The sequence below is a fragment of the Pholcus phalangioides genome, unplaced genomic scaffold (assembly GCF_987345545.1).
Source record: "Pholcus phalangioides strain wild (caught in Gottingen) unplaced genomic scaffold, Ppha-v1.0 ptg000015l_1, whole genome shotgun sequence".
NCBI classification, from domain to species: domain Eukaryota; kingdom Metazoa; phylum Arthropoda; class Arachnida; order Araneae; family Pholcidae; genus Pholcus; species Pholcus phalangioides.
This window is the reverse complement of record NW_028301608.1, coordinates 106134474-106155061: the sequence shown is the minus strand read 5'-3', so window position 1 is coordinate 106155061 and position 20588 is coordinate 106134474. Positions and strand designations below refer to the sequence as shown.

The window sequence follows — 20588 nt, the reverse complement described above, 5'->3', positions numbered from 1 at the left end:
AAACCTTCAAAGCCCCCTCCCCCTCGTCATTAAAAGTCAGCAAATCCGAAACCCCCCCCCCTCGATGCTGACGTAATACTTGAATGACCCCTTATGAGTGAAAATAGTCTTGTAGACTACTAAGCCAACATTTCTGCTTTCTTAACAATAAAGTATTTAATAGTTTCTTACTCAATGTGCTTTTGTTTCGTTTTACACGTTGAAAACGCTTTAAAGGCGGCAACGAAAAGGAAACATTCGAGGATGAGGATCAGCGTATCAAGGACGACCCGTATATACCGGATACCAGGGCGTCGGCATGAGGGAGACATGCATTGTATATTCAGGAATTTTCCATAAGGGCCACAAGGGCCCTACACGCAATGCAATGAATATCTGAGGAACTGTTGAGAATTGACTTTACAACGAAACGGATGCGCCGTAAAGGCCAGTGTCGTGAAGCATCCAGATGTCTGCAAATATGTTTTGTGTGTAACTATTTATTGTTTTGACTTACAATGAAGCTCCGGAAGGAGCGGGATGGTTCTGGGGGCGGGAGAATTCAGTCGTGGGGAGTGATGCGGGTTTTTGGGTGGGCCGGGTGCCGGCTGTCGTGGGACTTGGCTGAGGATGTTTAGTTGGGGTTGGGGGCGCGAACGTCCTGGCGGTGTCGGGCGGAGATGCTGGGCTATTATTGAATTGGGAATGTGAAGGAGGCAGGGTGACGAGAGAGTTGGTGAGGGGTGCCCTGGGGATCGGGTTGGCTTGGGGTGGCTTCGCTTGGCTGATACACCAGCAGGTTTTAGTTTTCCCGGTACGTCCGCGGCCTTATGACCACTGTTCTTAAATTGCAATAGCGATAGAGCCTGGACGTGCTCGATTCATTCTGTATTCTGTACGTAAGATGAACTTTTATCGATACGCACATACGATTTCCATAGCGATAATTGCCTTTTACAATTTAAAAAAAAAATCCCTCACTCAAAAAGTTACTAAAAAAAACATTTTCAGAAAACAAGAGAGTACGGTTCCATCTATAACGATAAACCTGCTTATAACGAATTTTCTTTGGTCCCGGTGTGGACTTCCTATTCAACAGGAAATAGCGCAAATATTCAAACTATCTACAACGATAACTTGTCTATAACAGTGTCTTTTGTAGGTCCCTAGTATCATTATATACGGGTTATACTGTATATTCAAATATGCATGGGACCAGAAGGTAAATGGAAAAGTGGGGAAAAAATTAAGAGCAAAAATAAAAAACCATCTCTCAGACGTTTACCCCACTACATGGGGTTTTTCATGTATCTCTGCCAACTGTCATTTTTCATCTTCACAAGAACGTGCTTTGCCTGTGAAACTTTCCTACGAACACCGTGATTCCGTGCCCCGAGTGTCTTGGTGATAAGATGCTCGTCTACCACCGTGAAGATTACCGTCAGTTCCTAGGTTCGAAGCAGGAAAAGAATATAGATATAACAAGAATTTTTTCCTTGAGGACCAATAGATGGCCACTTCATTTCCATTCCAACTCGTTAACGGCAGCAAATTGCAGTATAGCAATGTGGCTGGAGTTGGTGTGTGGTGAAGAAGAAGTGGCTATATATATGCTGATGTTTTTGAACTGTTCTTACCCGGCGGCGCAGTTGAAGCTACGGATGAACTTTTTCGCAGACACAGGACTTTGAAAAAAAAAAAGTGCAGTTTTAATTATTCAGTTACTAAAGAACTCATTTCTAAATTGTAATAAAAAGACGATAAACATTCCTGAAACAAAATTACAGGTCATGAAATGAAAATTATGCATAATCACTGGTAAACGTGATAAACGTACTAAAATTTATCAATCTTTATCGAGATGATACGATAATTTATCACTATAACCAACATATATGTGCTGCGTACAGGGTGTCCTGTAAGTGCTAATGTGGAATTTATCTCATCAACCGTCCATCGTAGAGATATGATTGTAATTTAAAAAAATGCTTGAAAAGTTCCAAAATTACCTTGAACCAGATTTTCAATGAGAATAGTCTCACAAAATAAAAAAAATGTATAAATTTTTATATTGTCCCCTTGTCCTCTATTTTCCAATTAGAAAGTTGTTTCACTGAATCTCCTAAGGTGAAAAAGAAGTCCCATGTTTTAACTGCAATATTCACCGAGATATTTGAATTAAAAAATCGGAGAAAAGAGGGAATGTACAGCATAAATGAAAGAAAGAAGCGTTGTTCGTTAGTTTTTGCTGTTCTTTTCATACTTTTATCTAATTTTTGATTTAAAATATCTCACTGAATATTGCAGTTAAAATATGGGATTTTCTTTTGCTCAGAAAACACAGAGCAACAACATTCTAATTGGACCTTAGAGGCCAAGGGGACCGCATAAAAATTAAAATTTTTTTACTTGGTGACGCACTTTATTCTCCCTCGGAAAACTGATATAAGGTAATTTTTGAACGCCTTTTGAGCATTTCTTAAATTGGAATCATACTTCTATGATGACGGACGGTTGGTGAGATAAAGGCTGCACTAGCACTTACAGGACACCCTGTATAGGCCCCCAACACTGTTTTTCACTCTCTCATGCAACCTTCGATAACCTAAAAAGTTGGACGAATTCCATATTCGGAAATCAAAATGTATTACATGTTTATTTTCACTTTCTAAAACATGATCCGTAAATATGAGTCAAAAAAAGCTTCTCCATTAAATAAAGAATTTACGTCATTTCCCGCGCGTGGAAGAAAAAAAATGTCTACTAAGAATCGAGCCATGAAGTGAGGTCACCCACTCGATTCTTAAAACTACGGAGGAAAAAAGATTCTCAGTTAATACAAATACAACGCCACAACATGCAAAATGCCCAACAAGATGGCTGAGAAAAAGATGCCTATAATAAACATGGATGTCATATATTTCCAAAAATACGGCAACCAAATTAAAAATGCAATTACAAACAATATATATATATATATATATATATGATGAAATATTATATAATGCCCATAAGAAATGTGGTTGCGAAATTCCCTCTCGCTTCTTAACTGAGGATCAAATCCGTATTTAAGAAGCGGATTCTTATTGAGAACGAGAAGGTAGTATATCCCCGGTTTTTCTAAAGCTGTTATCGTCAAATATTACACATAGTCGATGCGATAAAATCCAGTTTTACGACTTGCGACCTGACGTGATCGCACCTTTCGCAACTGCCTAATTCCTGTCCTGTGTCTCAGTCTCATACACATTGACCTTATCTATCAAACGAAATACATACACAAATATAGTTTGAAGCTGAGCAAACTGAGGATGCGTCCAAGTATTAAAACGACTCGGGTTTTCTATTCAGCAAGCAGTTTTTATGTATAGCCGAGAGAAGGCAGTGACAGTTTCGCAACAGTTTTCAATTGATCAATTATTATTATTTCTTTAATTATTAATTTTAGCATTTGATTGTTAATTTTATTGATACTTTTCTAGAGTGAAAACCCACCAGAACTAAACTTCGTTATGATGCCAAGATATCTGTTCGCAATATGGTCGGTAGCTGCGTACTGCGTACTTCAATGTCGTTCGAAATATTTCAACCATTTCGTAGATCCTCAGCTCCAGGTATTTTATGCCACCTTGATTTTAATATTTTCGTTTTGTTTTTGATATGGGTTTAAAGAAACGCAAAAAGTACTCCTCATGATATTTGCGTACTCTTTTGAAAGAAAAATTTCGTCATCTGCAGTTATAAGACTAATCTCATATAAATGTGTTCAAAATTTTCAACGGGATTTGTAGGATGAACCATGAATTATTAGTACACCGCCAATCGACTGCTTTTACAAGGGAACACCAGTATCGATTGGTAAGGGGCAATGCGAAATTATCGTGTCGCATGGTATTTTTCTCTAATAGGGTTGTTAATGAATGGAATAGCTTACCCCCGGAAGTAGTAAATTTTAACACAATTGACACGTTTAAAAATAAATACGATAAACATGTTGTGATAATTCGAGAGGGTAACCATACTTAGAATAAGACAACCATAAGTATTCTTATGGGCATTGTATATTTCATCACGTATATATATATTGTTTGTAATTGCATTTTTAATTGAGTTGCTGTATTTTTGAAATATATGACATCCATGTCATAATATTTATATATATACAACAGCCATGTGATATATATATATCACATGGCATTGTATTTGCATTTGTTTTACTAGTTTTCACTACCAAAATGAAGTTATATTACGATAATTATGACTCTAATTATCCTATTAAATTTTGTCGTGTAAACATATTCGACTAACGGAAACTTGGCCCCAACATTTCACCGCCTCGGACGTATCCTCCCTGACTATTCTGACTCATTCATACGGCCACTCCATCTCTCAACTCAGGAGGTAACTCAAAGACTCACTCGGTCATTCACCCATTCACTGCCTCACTAATACAGTCACTCGTCCACTTGGTCAATCATCGACTCACTTGGTCACTCATAAAGTCACTCACTTAGTCTCTCATAAAGTAACTTACTCAGTCTCTCATGAAATCACTCACTCACTCACTCGGCCACTCATATGGTCACTTGCTCAATCGCTCACTCACTTTGTCGGGCAAAATGTCAGGGCGAAACATTCAGGATCGCAAAGTGCCAGCTGGAGCGAAACGTCAGAAGGGGAAACGTTGGGGGGAAAAATGTCGAAGGTGAATTTTCAGGATATCATGTCCGTAGAGCGACAAGATGATGAGATTTGGTACAGTACTATCATTTTTTCGAGAATGAGTGTGTAAATATGTAAGTTGTTGCTGAAGTGTAAGCTGTTAAACACTTCCAAGTTCAGTGCCCCATGCCATCAGTTTGCCAAATTAAAGGCTATGTGTGGAGAGTTTTACGGCCCCCTCAGATGGAACCCTAAAAAGAGGAAAAATCACCGAGATATAGACAGTGCCGAAACAAGCCATTCCTGTGCCCTGTGCAAAATTTGCGTTTAGGCCTCTTCTCACTCATTCTTAGGCCAAGAATGGTTCATTTAAGCCCATTCTGCACCCCCCCCCCAAGTGGGCCCTGTGCGGCTGCACCTGCCTTGTCAATCGGTGAACTTTTAAACTTGCCAATTGTGTTAGAATTCACGTCCCTCGGAGGTTAGCTATTACATTCATTCGCAACCCTACTAGGGAAAAACTCCCTGCGACACCACAACTTAGCATTGTCCCTTACCAATCGATACTGGTGACCCCTTGTTGAAGCAGTTGATTGACGAAGTATTAATAACTCATGGTCCATTTTATCCATCCCGTGACGATCATGCACTTTTTCAACGCTAAAAGATATGATCCTTTCATTTGCTCAAGCTGCAATCCTGTTTAGGCTGCTCTGGAGCAACTTCTTATCGCTTTGATTCCCGTCTACCTCCCATTAGTTCGACATCATCTGCGAATTTGCTAACAATCCCATCGATACCCTGATCTAGTTTATCGAGAAAAAGTGAAAAAAGTATGGGGCCAAAGGCACTTCCTTGAGGGACTCCACTTTTGACACCTGTCCAATCGGGAAATTCCCCGTTCACCATAACCTGTTGTGATCTATCTGTCAACCACGATTCTATCCAATTCATCAAGTTTCCCCCAATCCCTATCCCATGTAAAAGCGTCAATAATTCACCACGTTAGATCCGATCGAATGCCTTCAGGAAATCAAGGTAAACTACATCGAATTTTTTGTCATTTCCCAAAGCCTTAGCCACGTGATCATAGATTCGAAGGAGTTTGGCTACACATGGCTCCCCCTTCCTGAACCCATGCTGATTATCCGACAATAAACTGAAGAGCCAAAAAAAACTGGTACAGGCATGCGTATGCAAATAAAGATATATTGAACCAATCAGAGTGAGGCACTGCGGTCGGCAACGCCTATATAACACAACAAGTGTCTGGCGTAGTTGTTAGATCGGTTACTGCTGCTACAATGGCAAGTTATCGAGATTTTAGTGAGTTTGAACGTGGTGTTATAGTCGGCGCACGAGAGATGGGACATAGCATCTCCGAGGTAGCGATGAAATTCGGATTTTCACGTACGACCATTTCACGAGTGTACCATGAATATCGGGAATCCGGTAAAAAGTTAAATCTACGAGATCGCTGCGGCCGGAAAAAGATCATGCAAGAACGGGACTGACGAGAATCATTAAACGTGACAGACGTGCAACCCTTCCGCAAATTGCTGCATATTTCAATGCTGGGCCATCAGCAAGTGTCAGCGTGTGAACCATTCAACGAAACACCATCGATATGGGCTTTCGGTGCTGAAGGTCCACTCGTGTACCCTTGATGACTGCACTACACAAAGCTGGTCTGACGAGTCTCGGTTCCAATTGCTTGGAGCTGATGGACGTGTACGGGTATGGAGACAACCTTATGAATCCATGGACCCTACATGTCAACAGGGGACTGTTCAAGCTGGTGGAGGCTCTGTGATGGTATGGGGCGTGTGCAGTTGGCGTGATATGGGACCCCTGATACGTCTAGATACGACTCTGACAGGTGACAGGTACGTAAGCATCCTGTCTGATCACCTGCGCCCATTCATGTCCATTGTGCATGCCGACGGACGTGGACAATTTCAGCAGGATAATGCGACACCCCACACGTCCAGAACTGCTACAAAGTGGCTCCAGGAACACTCTTCTGACTTTGGGCACTTCCGCTGGCCACCTATATCCCCAGACATGAACATTATTGAACATGTCTGGGATGCCTTGCAACGTGCTGTTCAGAAGAGATCTCCAGCCCCTCTTACTCCTACGGATTTATGGTGAGCCCTGCAGGATTCATGGTGTCAATTAGTCAATTACCTCCAGCACTACTTCAGACATTAGTCGAGTCCATGCCACGTCGTGTTGTGGCACTTCTGCGGGCTCGCGGGGGCCCTACACGATATTAGGCAGGTGTACCAGTTTTTTTACTCTTCAGTGTGTATACATATATATACACAAATATATATATATATATATATACATACATTGAGTACATGTGCTTTCCTCCCCCCCCCCCCCGAAAAAAGTTGAAATGACGGCCCTGCATGGATGCGTACCAGTTATCGAGAGGTTGCACTGTAATTTGAAGTTTTGGAAATAGTAGGCATCTTACAAATGGCGATAATTCGAGATATACAGTATTTTTTTTAATTTGAGGTTTTTCATGTATTTTTATCGATGGAGTAGTTATTTTATAAAAGGCTCTCATTATGAGACAATGTGTGTGTGAGCATCCCAAACACGGAATAATAAATCCATGTCTTATCCCCTCCTGCAGTAGAGCCACAAGGCTGCGATCTTTGGTGATATTTCGATCTGCATAGTGAATTAACTGCGTGAAAAATCGAAAAATGAGAAGAATCATCGGGCTGGAGCTCAGTTCCGTCTTAGCGCATGGGCCCGCCCGGGCACGGTAGCCTATAGGGGCCCCTCCTGATAGTGGGACCAGATTAAGATTTTCGAGATTAAGCATATAAATTGATAAGCAGGCATTTACAGTCAGATAAGGGGGGAGGCCTTAGAAAAATTAATTTGCCCGGGGACCCATGATGCTCTTGGGACGGCCCTGTTGGATCCTTGTTAGCCCCACCCTTGTGGAGATTATACGTCACCAATAACACTAAAAAAATGTTGCTAATTTTGTAAACAAATTATAATTTCATGAATATTTCATGAATAATTTCATGAATAATTTCATGAATATTTCATGAATAATTTCATGAATATTTCATGAATAATTTCATGAATATTTCATGAATAATTTCATGAATAATTTCATGATAATATGGTCGATAATTGGACATAGCCTCTCTACTACCCTTTTTAAATATCGAACATTAATTACCAAGCTTCTAATCCCTTGGGACGATACCGTCAGCAACAATACTCCTGTAAATCTGTGAGACTGGCCCCAGCAATTCATTAGCACATTCCCTGAGGACCCTAGGATAGATATCATCTGTCCTGGTGCTTTGCATGAACATAGATGTTTTAGAAGAGAATTATGACTTCCACATCTTCTACTTGAATTTCGTTGAGGACTTTGTCAACCCATTCCACACCGGTGCTTTTTATATCGCCTTCACTATTAAAGACTGACAGGAAAAAGTCATTGAAAGCACTACACATACCTACATTGCTCTCTACCCTACACCCTCCTATCGGGGGGATATTATACACAGATATTATACAGGGTGTCCTGTAAGTGCTAATGTGGCCTTTATCTCATCAACCGTCCGTCTTTGAGGTGTGGTTCCAAATTAAAAATCCACAAAATTACCCTGTACCAGTTTTGAGAGACAGTGTCTGAGAAAATATAAAAAAATCTAAGTTTTTAAACGGCCCCCCCTCTGTCCTCTAACTTCCAATTAGAACTTTGTTTCCCTGTCTCTCCTGAAGCCAACAGAATTAGAATGCATTAGCACTTACAGGACACCTCGTATACTCGTAGTCACTGTTTCATTATGGCAATGCGTACCTTGTAAAATCTTTATGTATTAAATACCTGTATGTATGTAATATTTACATCTAGGTACGTTGCGACGAAATATATTACCCGTCATTTTGCGACCTACCAAAGTAAGTCAAACATCACTACATGAAAAAAAAAACCATTTTCAGTTGTTTTTTTCTTAATTTCTTTATATGCCAGTTGACGTCAGCTTTGGACAAAGGTAATTCCTGATTTGCTAGTGTTAGGGTCTAGGTCAATTCGTCGCGATCAACTTGTCGCGCGACAATTCGTCGCAATCAATTTGTCGCAGCGTCAATTCGTCGTGCTACAAACTCGTCGCGGTACAAATTTGTCGCAGAGTCAGTTCGTCGCGGTACAAATTTGTCGCAGAATCAGTTCGTCGCGGTACGAATTTGTCGCAGAATCAGTTCGTCGCGGTACGAATTTGTCGCAGAATCAGTTCGTCGCGGTACAAATTTGTCGCAGAGTCAGTACGCCGATCAAATAAATTTTCAAAATTCAGTTTTCATGGTATTCATGCCACACTTCCCGCTTTCTGGCGGGATCTCCATTTCTCGCAGCGAGGGGCGTTGGGCGAACACACGAAGATGATAGATAAGTTATGATAAAATAAATTTTTAAAATTAAATTTTCACCGTATAAGCCGCACTCCCGCTTTCTGGCGGGATCTCCATTTCTCGCAGCGAGGGGTGTTGCGGGAACACACCAAGATGATAAATTAGGATCAATGCCCATCCCAAAGCACAATTTGCCTAAGGGGTCATTCAAGTATTACGTCAGGATCGGGGAGGGAGTTTCGGATTTGTTGACTTTTGATGGCGGGGGGGGGGTTGAAGGTCGCTTACGTCATCAACCACCCCTTTTTGAAGATATGAAATATTCTAAGCTGCTGGTGAAATTTTGCTGACAGGGGAGGGGATGGGGGTCAGTGTTTTGCTGATTTTTGCTGACAAGGGGGAGGGGGTCAAAAATGGCTGAAAATCTGCTTACGTAATACTTGAATGGCCCTAATTCACTATTGAATATGTATCTGCCATGTAGAGAATACATCTTTGAGGAATTTTTTACCGACAATATATGTAAGGCTAGCATTACACTATGAAAGTGTTCTAAAAGTCCTTTTATAAAACTTGAAAAATTCAACCAATAAGATTATCGGTTGCATTTGCTCGAATGTAACCTATGAACTTTATTGGTTGGATTTTTTGAGTTTTTAACTTGAGCAACTTATCCGGTGCAAATTAAATTTTGAAAATGTATGTGATCGCAATTTATCATCTCGGTGTGCGCCCCAACTCCCCTCGCTACGAGTAATGGAAATCTCGAGAGAAAGCGACAAGTGTGGCTTATCCGGTGAAAATGAAATGTTAATTAAATTAAATTATTAATTATTTCAGGTTCTTGTGGAGGTACTGTAGTGGTTAATGTTGGTGGGAGTCTCGAGTCCACATGGGACAGATACAAGTTTACACTTAAAGAGAGCCTCCGCTGTACTGTAATTTGGGGAATATCATAAACACCGACATTTTTTTACAGAATTTTAAAATTTTATCATAGAAAAAATGATTTTTTTAACATTTACAATAATTGAATAATAAAACATTAATATCAATTGCAATTTTAATTTCGATGTAGTTTCGATGATTTTTTTCGAAATGACAAAAAAAAAAAAAAAAAATTAGTAAACTGTGTGCATTTCTTGATGGAAAAAAACTTTTCTTCATGTTTATTTTTTCACGTATGTGACAAAAAACCTACATACAGATCGCGTGACGAGTTGACTGCGATAAATTGACGTCCCGACGAATTGGTTACACGACAAATTGTCACTGCGACGAATTTGTACCGCGACGAATTGGCTCTGCGACGAATTTGTACCGCGACGAATTGGCTCTGCGACGAATTTGTACCGCGATGAATTGGCTCTGCGACGAATTTGTACCGCGACGAATTGGCTCTGCGACGAATTTGTACCGCGACGAATTTGTATCGCGACGAATTGGCTCTGCGACGAATTTGTACCGCGACGAATTGGCACTGCGACAAATTGATGCGCGACGAGTTGAGCGCGACAAGTTGAGTGCGACAAATTGACCGGCTACGGCTAGTGTTATACAGTCAGTAGGCACCTCCTAGGATACAACCTCCTGGTAGAAAATTCTCAATGCACACAATACGGTACATTCATAGGCTGACCATATTCCTTAGATAAAATATGGGAAATCCGAATGCCTACTAAAAGATACGGGACATCGTCAGAAATTATTGTCAAAAAAGAATTGTCAAATTTAAGCAAACTATTCGAGTATTTTTTTTTCCCACCCCCATGCCCTTGTTGGGCATGTAAAAAATCCAAAGAATAGAGGGGGGGGGGGGATTTTGGATTTTATGGAAAATTTTGAGAGTTCAAACAAATGACAAATGCGAATATATATACAGGGTGGGCAAAAAAGTCTATAGAAACTTCAAAACTTCATAAAAACCGGAAAAATAACCGAAATAGAAAAAATGGTTCGCTGGGTTAACATCGCTAGGTTACGGGAATTTTTTTGACAGGAAAAAAAATAACTCAAAAACAGCCGATAGGTCGCGCTGACGTACACAAGTGAAAGAAAAGATACGCAAATAACGAACCGAATGCTTCCAAATCATTTATTGCAGCAGTAGGTGTTCCACATGACCACCACCACCACAGGAGAATAGCACATTGCAGGCGAGTCACAAATCCAGCGACGGCAGAGTGAAGCAGGTCCACATACACGATTTACAACGGCGAACTGATTGTGGATTAGGAGGGCAAATTCTTATAACCGTCTCATTTGCATATTCCCACCGAAGTCACTCGTATCAGCGCCACCTATCGGCTGTTTTTTTAGTTTGTTTTTTTTCCTGTCAAAAAAATTCGCGTGACCTAGCGATGCTAAGCCTGCAAACCGGTTCTCATTTCGGTTATTTTTCCGGTTTTTATTCATTTTTAAAGTTTCTATGGACTTTTTGCCCACCCTGTATATTACGCTTCTGATGAAGAACTTCAAAGATACGCAAGATAGAGAGATGGATTTATTGAAAACATTGGCAGGGACTACGGAGAAATAAGTCATGCGGGACTATAAGCGGACTAATAAGCGGGAAAATGCTCTTAGGGGAGAAACGTTACGAGCGGAATCCACCGTAGTCCTGTAAATTCATATTTATATAGAGGAATACAGAAACTGTGAGGCTGTCCATTTGCCTTTTAGGTGAATTTTCGTCTTTTCTCTATAGCTCTCCTTGGTATTTTAAAAAATTTATTAAACCTATACAAAGTGTCCCACAACCGATGGGAACTGACGGTTTTCAAAATGGAATAGCTAGAAAACGTTGACAGATATTAAAGCCATTCTTGCGGAATATAAATGAGCAAAGTCAGGAATTTTAGCTACGTCATTCATGTTGCAAGTGATGGTATGGTTATTAAAATAAAAAAAATTAACTTTTTATATCACCCTCCACCCCGTGTGTCCCAAAACCCAATTAGAAAGTGTACCTTGTCTCTCCTAATGCCAACTAAAAAATTCCCACGTTTCTAAGTGCAATATCTGCTGAGACATTTGAATTCAAAAATCGGAGAAAAGTTTGTAAATAATCGTTGTCCGTTAGTTTTTGTTTATCTTTTCCAACTTTTCTTCGATTTTGAACTCAGTTACCCTTACGAATATTGCACTTAAAAACGTGGAAATGTTTTTGGTGGCATCAAGAGAGACAGGGGAAAACAACTTTCTAATTTGATTTCTGGGCACACTCCGTTATAAAAAGTTAATTTTTTTTATTTTTTCAACTATACAACCCCCTTGCAACATGAATGACGTAGTTGAAATTCCTGACTTCACACATTTATATACCGCAATATCTGTCAGCGTTTTCTTCCTTGTTATCCGATTTTCAAAACCGTCAGTCGATTGTGAGGCACTCTGTATTACAGTGCCTTGTTACAGTACTAGGTAGCTGAGATATCACTGTATTCGATCCTCCCACCCATTCAGCAACACATGAGTATACATGTTGCAATGAATCAGTTTCCCTGAGATGGGGACCATTTATATTGCCTTCTCCCAGAAAATACTACATCTACTAAACTACACCTCGTCCATATTTCTCTGCGGAACTTCTAACCAATTTGTACATGTTGGAATGTGCGTGTACGGGTTGTGAACCTAAAATTTGTTTCTGCGCTTAGTACGACTTATTTTAGTGGTGGTGCCAACGCTTTATAATATTCATACAGATAGATTTTTTTCCCCCGTTTAAAGCGTTTTTCCGCTGATGGCGTTTCTTCCATGATGGTTTTTTTTTTTTAAAAAACGTCGAAGTGAGACGCATACTGCACATATGTTGAAATATAGTCAAGTCATTAATCATTGAATAATTAATCGTTTTGAAAAATCTTAAAATAAATAATTCAAAAACATACGATAGGTGGCGCTGGTACGAACGTCTTCGGTGGAAATATGCAAATGAGACGGTTATAAAAACTTGCGCGCTCCTAATCCACAATCAGTTGACCGTTATAAACCGTGTATACGGAGGTGCTGCACTCTGCCGTTGCTGGAGTTTTCACTCACCTGAAATGTATTATTCCATATGGTCATGTGAAACACATACTGGTGTAATAAACGATTCGGAGGCATTCTGTTCGTTATTTGTGTATCTTTTCTTTGACTTGTGTACGTCAGCTCTACCTATCGGCTGTTTGTTTTTTTTGTTTGTCTTTCCCCGTCTTAAAAAAATTTCCGTGACCTAGCGATGCTGACCCTGCAAACCGTTTTTGATTTCGGCTATTTTTCCTATTTTTATGAATTTTTAAAGTTTCTACGGACTTTTTGACCACCCTGTATTTTTTTTTTTTGATGGTGTTGAGGTGCTCAATTTTGAACCTGTAAAATTACAAACATTATTTGATCTGGAGGGGAAAAAACATACACGCTGTATAATTTCACTTATTGTATAAAGTCATATTAATTACCGGGACACACTGATTGGAAGAGTCATAGCCCAATTAATTCACTATAATTTTATTTACAAAATATCCCACGTCAACTTACATCGATCACGACACCCAGTTTCGGAATCGCTGCTATAGTATTTTGGTAAATATAAACTCATTTACATTTAAAATAATTAGTTTCAATACATGCTGAATAACTGGCGAGCATCGAATTTTATCCACAGAACAGAATTTTATCCAAAATATCAGGATGAAATACCAGAAACATTTTTTTCTAATAATTACAGTCGAATCCCGTTTTTACGAATACCGTTATAGCAAAAATCTCGTTACAAAGAATACCTTTCTAATCCTCCAGATAATTTTACGTAGGAACAATGCTAAACTTGGAATTCCTTCATAACGAAATTTCGTTATAACGAAGTGATTTCTCCGGTCTCTTGGAGCTCGTTATAACGAAGTGATTTCTCCGGTCTCTTGGAGCTCGTTATAACGAAGTGATTTCTCCGGTCTCTTGGAGCTCGTTATAACGAAGTGATTTCTCCAGTCTCTTGGAGCTCGTTATAACGGGATTCGACTATATTATATATGCATATCAACGATGGTTTCTTTTTTATCTTACGAATGTTTAATTTTCGACTTTGGTGGGAAATTCAGGAATGATGCCGAGTAACATTATTCTGTCATAATTATTTATCATGAAATATGTTCAGAATTCGATATCCGGAAACCTTCATATACTTTATTATACAAGTTGTAATTTCACTAGCAAATAAAGTTCGTTATTTATTGGAATCACAAAAAATATCGCCACTCGCCCTTTTTTCAGCACTTGTCGGGGATTTAAAAATATCTGCAGGGGAATCATTATCCATATCCTCTATCTTACAGAAGACTGATATGAGAAAATTATTGCTTCGAAATAATAGTTGTCTTCCAAAAATAAAGTATTCCATGCCTACAATTTCGAAATAATTCAAACAACGCGGATGACGGCCATTATTTTTTATTTACGAGCATACGTTACACCGCGGTTCGTTCACTGATCCAACAAATATGTAGGTCCAGATTCAGCCACTAAACCTGGTTTTTCAGCTATGGGGTTCAGGTGCGGAGAACACCGTTTTTGAAGTGATCTTCATTGTAACTTGTCGATGCATACGGCCCTTACTGATGCGGAAATTTGTGAAGTAGAGAATGAAGTCACAATATATATATATATACTGTATATATATATATATATACTAGCTATAATACCCGGCGTTTCCCGGGGTTTTCTTCAATGCCACTTTTTGGATCATGCGATATCTCCCCCTTTTTTGAGGGACATGCAAACCGTGTCTAAGTTAACCAATATGGCGACTTCCAGCGCGACTCATGAAAGAAACAAATCTAGATTTAAAGAAACGTAGAAATGAATATATATTTTTCCCCCTTTTCTAAGGGTGCTAAGTATTTCGATCCTCCCTCCCCCCTTTTGACCTTCAAGTTATCCTTCTGCCTGTTTCAGCTTCCAAAAATGCTTAGTTAAAGCTATGGAATTTCTTCAATGTACTTTACGGGCCCATAATTAATTTTAAATATCCTAACCCCCATGAATTTATGCACTTGAATATTAAAAGACAATACGGAGGCTTTAATTTTCATGCTTGAGAAGACATAAATGCTTGAAGAAATACATGCTTGAGAAGACATAAAAGTTGAAATCAATGTTATTGCACGAATATCCAACTCGAAAGTAGGTCCGGGGCTAATTACTTCATATTTAATCTCCTGGGCTTCGTATAACTCTAAGCCCAGAAACTCAATATTTTAAACTCGAGTATTTAATAAAATTTTTAAAATTATTGATGTGACAGAAACCCCCACCAAATTTCCGCATTTCTACATTAAAATCGGCAATTTTAACACTGATTTCTATGAGGATCATCCTTTTCCTGACCCTCAAAGCGATGCTAATGATGATTATGACGTCATTCAAAAAGCCTCATTACTGGGAGTATTGAAAATGCGGCAAACCATTATAAAGGCATAAACTATTATACATAACTGGCAGCATTGAAGAAGTGACAAACCATTGTAAAGACATAAACACGTCTGAAACTCATCGCTAGGGAACCACGGTAACCAAAGTAAACGTTCGGAAAGTGATTGTTGAGGCCCAAAAACCATTGTTGCCGGACAGTTTTTTGCCCATTTGGGGCATTTGCCCTGGTCTGACGAAATTTTAAAGTAGCCTATCGTTCAAGTCGGGTCCCATTTGGTATATATGCAAAATTTGGCGACGATCGATCTAAAATTGTAGATTTGTATAGAGAACATACACACACACACACAGACACACACACAGAAAATCAATTTTATATATATATATAGATAGATAGATGTGACATACACATTCTAAAAAAAGATACTGAATTAAAAACCAAATGTATTGAAAATTCAAAATCAAAACATTTCAAAAGCGCCAAATAGCGTCCGTATAGCGCCAAAGGCAGCTGTATACACATAACTAGAAATTAAAAAATTAGAAGAAAAATAAAAAGATGAAAAATACAAAAATAAATGGAACAATGAGGAGGTCGCTCTCAAGAAGAGGGAACCCCCACATTGTTCCAAACAGCAAAATTGTTTCTAATGATGGTAAGCCAAGAATAGGCATAAATTTACCATCAGTTTCCCGCCATTTTTCAGAAAAACAAGCTTTGGAAGTCAAAAAGCAAATATCAGAAACTACAAAAATTTAAAAAACTAGAAAAACACGAAAAATACATTAGTAGCACAATATGTAGGGGGAATTGGGCACAATACTGTTAGAATCTAAGAAAGCAACAGAAATGGTCCCTATTTTACCACCTGCAGAGGTTATGGACATGATTGTAGAAAATAAGGCTGTTGAACTTCCGAAATTGATTTTTTTAAATCGACTTAAAAATTTTAAAAATTCAAACTACAAATTTGCAAATGAAATAGTTTTTGCAATCGTTTATGGTTTATATACAAACACCAATCAGAGCCGCCCTTAAGGGTATACGACAGGTGGTTCGCAACAACACGTACACGCGCAATTCCAACATGAACAAATTCGTTAGAAATTCCGCAGAGGAATGTGGACAAAGTGCATGTGTGGTTTACTAGTAGCAGTAGTAGGTGCGGTCGCAACTGGCCCAGCAATCACAATAATAGAAGTGAAAAAATATACGTATACCAAATATATATTTTTTTTTTCGTTCTTTTTTTTGCAGTAAACAAAGTGTCTGAGATTCAACTGATTGGATTCTGAAATTTTCATCAATTCTGGAATAATTTCTTCCATTAATTCTGAATTGCAATCAATTCTGGAATAATTTCTTCCATTAATTCTGAATTGCAATCAATTCTGGAATAATTTCTTCCATTAATTCTGAATTGCAATCAATTCTGGAATAATTTCTTCCATTAATTCTGAATTGCAATCAATTCTGGGATTTTTTTTCTTTGATTCTTAATTTTCATTGACGAATAGATATTTCTTTTCCATTCCTGTGATAATGCATGAATCTTTTGACGCCAATTCCTCTCCCCTACAAAATATATAAAATCGGGGCAATGCGAGGAGGGGGGGGGATTTATTTTTGCACCGGGCTCCGCGTTTTATAAAGACGGAACTGACACTAGTTGCTACAACGAGGAACTGGCATAGTTGGTGATAGTTCAATACATTATTATAATTATTAAGATGTTTTTTTTCCATTTTTTGGGAAAGAAAAGTTATTTTATGTTGATGAATTGAATAATTCGATTTTGGATTATTCGAACTTTTTTGCTGTCCTCTTGAATTTGCGATTCAATTCATTCTGTAGCGTGCCTCTCTCCTCGCTTGGAACCGTCGACGACTTCGAAAGATGTGCTCCTGCTGTTCTACCCTTACCAAGTAGAAATTATTTCTGGGGTGCTGGTGGAAGAAAGATAACTTATTACCGCAACATGCTAGCTTTCGATGAGTAAGTACAGGGAAACGCAAGAAAATATATGCATAAAATGATTTGTATCTTCATCGACGAAACAACAAATCACATAAATTGTCTAAATATCTCGCGTCACTAATTGAGCCGTTGACATGGGAAATACATGCAAGTCCCAAAGAGAAGATTTTGCAGAGCAAGCAAAAAACACTGTTTTTTGCTTGCATATATAAAAAAATATTTTAAAACATATTTTAAAATATGTTTATTTAATTAAACATATTATGTTTAATTACATTATGCTTAAACATATTTTAAAATATGTTTATATCTGACGAAAACACAAACTTTAAAGTTGTACCTCAAGGTTCTGCTCTGGGTCCTATATTATTTTTAATATTGATTCATGTAACTTGTTATTAAAGGGAAAACTGATAACCTTTGCAGATGTTACTTTATGTAGAAGATGCAGAGAAAATTTCTAATTTGAAAAGTGTAAGATAATCTAACAAAAATTGATTTCTGGTTAATCGAACATAAATTAAAACGTAACACTTAAAAAACAAGTATCTACATGAAGACAAGAAGCATAGATAATAACACCAATATACTTCTAAGAATACATAATCATTATCAGTGTCTGGAGAACAGCCATTAAAAACAGCGCGTTCAAAAATTACCTTGTTGCCTCTAGAAATATATAATGCTTGTGAGTACAATTATTTGGGTACCGCTGTACAGAATGATCTTAAATGTGGAGCTCGCACTATGATATTTTAATAAAAAAGATGAGAAAACATGTAGTGTTATTTACAAAATGAAAAACTTTATCGAAGGACATTTTTTAAAAAATTTATTTTACGCATGGATATATTCAACTATCAATAATGCAATCAATGCCTGAGGAAGAGCATATTACAAGAATATTCGGAAATCAGATAATATATATAAAACAGAATAAAATCTCAAATATTAAACAGATAGTTCCAAAATACAACGCCACGCTTCATCTTCAAGACAAAACTTTTTGTAAAGAATTATCAAATTTTTACAATTAAGTGAAAAATACTTAACGAAAAATCAAAATAGACATATAAATAGATATAATCGAATTTATCAAGTGTCAAAACCTCTTACAACACTATACAAAAAGAGCTTTTCGTACACTGCTCCTAAGATATTAAATATTTTTTCACACTAGAAATCAACTTAATAATAATAAAAGCAAAATTCATATAACATTTGACTTCGTTAGAAGAATAGATTACGAAACCATTTTGATGAATGTATTGCAAGAGTGTATAAAAACAATATTGAACAGAGTACAAATAAAGTATTTACAATAATAAAAAAAGAGAAATGGTGCATGGTAATTTTATTGAGCTTCACAGTAAGTAACTTAACTCTTAACATTGAAAAATATACAAACGAAAATACATTTGAACAATTATATAATAAATATAATAACGCTGTGGCTAAAAAATATTTAATAAATTCCCTTTATTTTAAATTAAAATTTTAAATAATTCCCTTAGGCCTGTGCTAGAAGGACTTTTCAGTCCCTTGAGTATGTTTATATTATGTGTGTATGTATATATTTATTACACATTGGTATTTGTGTATTATATTCTTGCGTTTGTGTATTGTATTTTTATACTGTGTTATATTTATTATTTTTGAATTTGTGTATATGTGTGTGCGTATTTGTGTAAAAAATATATATAAATTGGTATATATCATCAAGATAGTGCCTAAGATCAGAATTAAATTTTTCCTTGCGGGTCAACAGCGGGCTTAAAAACTGTGGCCTCGTGAAAACCACGTATGAAGAAAAAAGGCAATGGCAATGTGGTTGTCAATGTGAATGCGTGTTTGTGTGTAAAGGAAAAACTCTGTCAAAATCGGGATAAAAATGGTCAATGGTCTGAATTTTTGCAGGTAAAATGCCAGCGCAACCATCAATTGTTAGTATGATTATAATTAATGTTTTCAGCTGTGAAGAGGAAAGGCGAAAACTTCAACTACGCCACTGCTCGCATTCGTTCTACTTCTTCAAAGCGATGGCTCTTATAGCGCAACGTGCCTTATACTAACCAGTCCTCAGCCCATATCAATCCAATTAAGCAGAGGTGTCAGACTGGCTGCCCTCGAAGGGCCAATTGGCAGCCCGCGATGTCCCAATAAGATCCAAAATATATTGCATTTGCTCAAAAGCCATTACGAAGAGAATATTCTCAATTATTTTTTTATAGGTCTGAAGTTGATCAATATAAGATTCTTAGTAGGGAGGTAGAATTTTTATGGTTTATTGATAATTCTTCTTCCTTCGATTCTTCCCTTCGATTCCAATTGAACAGTTTTTTTAGATGGTTATAGTTAATTTTTAATTATTATTTAACAAAATTATAATTATTAATTAACATATTTTTAATATTAATTTTTATTAATTGGTGGCCCACTTGAGAGATAATTTCAAATCGCCCAGGGTTCTGAATTCATTGAGTTTGACACCTATGCAATAGAGGCTACGATGCTACCTACCTTAACCCAAACGTTGTCTAACAACGGGAAGGATTGCCAAACCATTGTGGAGCAGCGAATAAGGCAACAATGCATTCTTTTCGCTCAAATAGTTTACAAAATCCTGTTCTGTCCACGAAAAGAGGGTATTTTTGAATTGATATGACGCCAAGGCAAACTACGTAAATACAGTTGGCCCCGATTAATCGAATATCAATGATTCCAGCACATATTATCCGATCATGCGGGGGAACAATTCAATTGCAATTTGTGGCAACGTTAGTATAGTTTGCATATTGAAAACTGATGAAGGCTCAGTATCAATAAAGCTTCTCGAATAAATCAGACATAAAAAATTAAATGAAAATTATATTCAATTACAATGATCGCAATACCTACGATTTTTACTTTTCATTAGGAAAGTCAGCGCCCTCTATTGGCTTAACAGAGAACAAAAATGAAATAATTAAATATTCGTATTGAAGACTACTTGGAGGCCAGTACCTACTCCGAAATGTATTCATCTTGACCTGAGACATATTTCTATTAATTATAAATGTTTTATTGAATAAAAACTTTAAAAACTTGAAAATTCAATAAAAATAATTATGTATATAGTGGTTGATGTGTAGTAAAGCGGGGAAGAATCAAC

General features: G+C 37.6%; 1 pseudogene across 1 annotated transcript in view; it reads left to right on the top strand.

Moving 5' to 3' along the window:
• Positions 1-3249: 3249 nt before the first annotated feature.
• Positions 3250-20588, top strand: part of LOC149077281 (uncharacterized) — a 54109-nt pseudogene continuing 36770 nt past the window's right edge. Inside the window, exons 1-3 of the transcript XR_016193958.1 lie at positions 3250-3593; positions 8546-8592; positions 17315-17455. The product of XR_016193958.1 is annotated as an uncharacterized LOC149077281 (transcript). The remainder of the gene's footprint in view (positions 3594-8545; positions 8593-17314; positions 17456-20588) is intronic.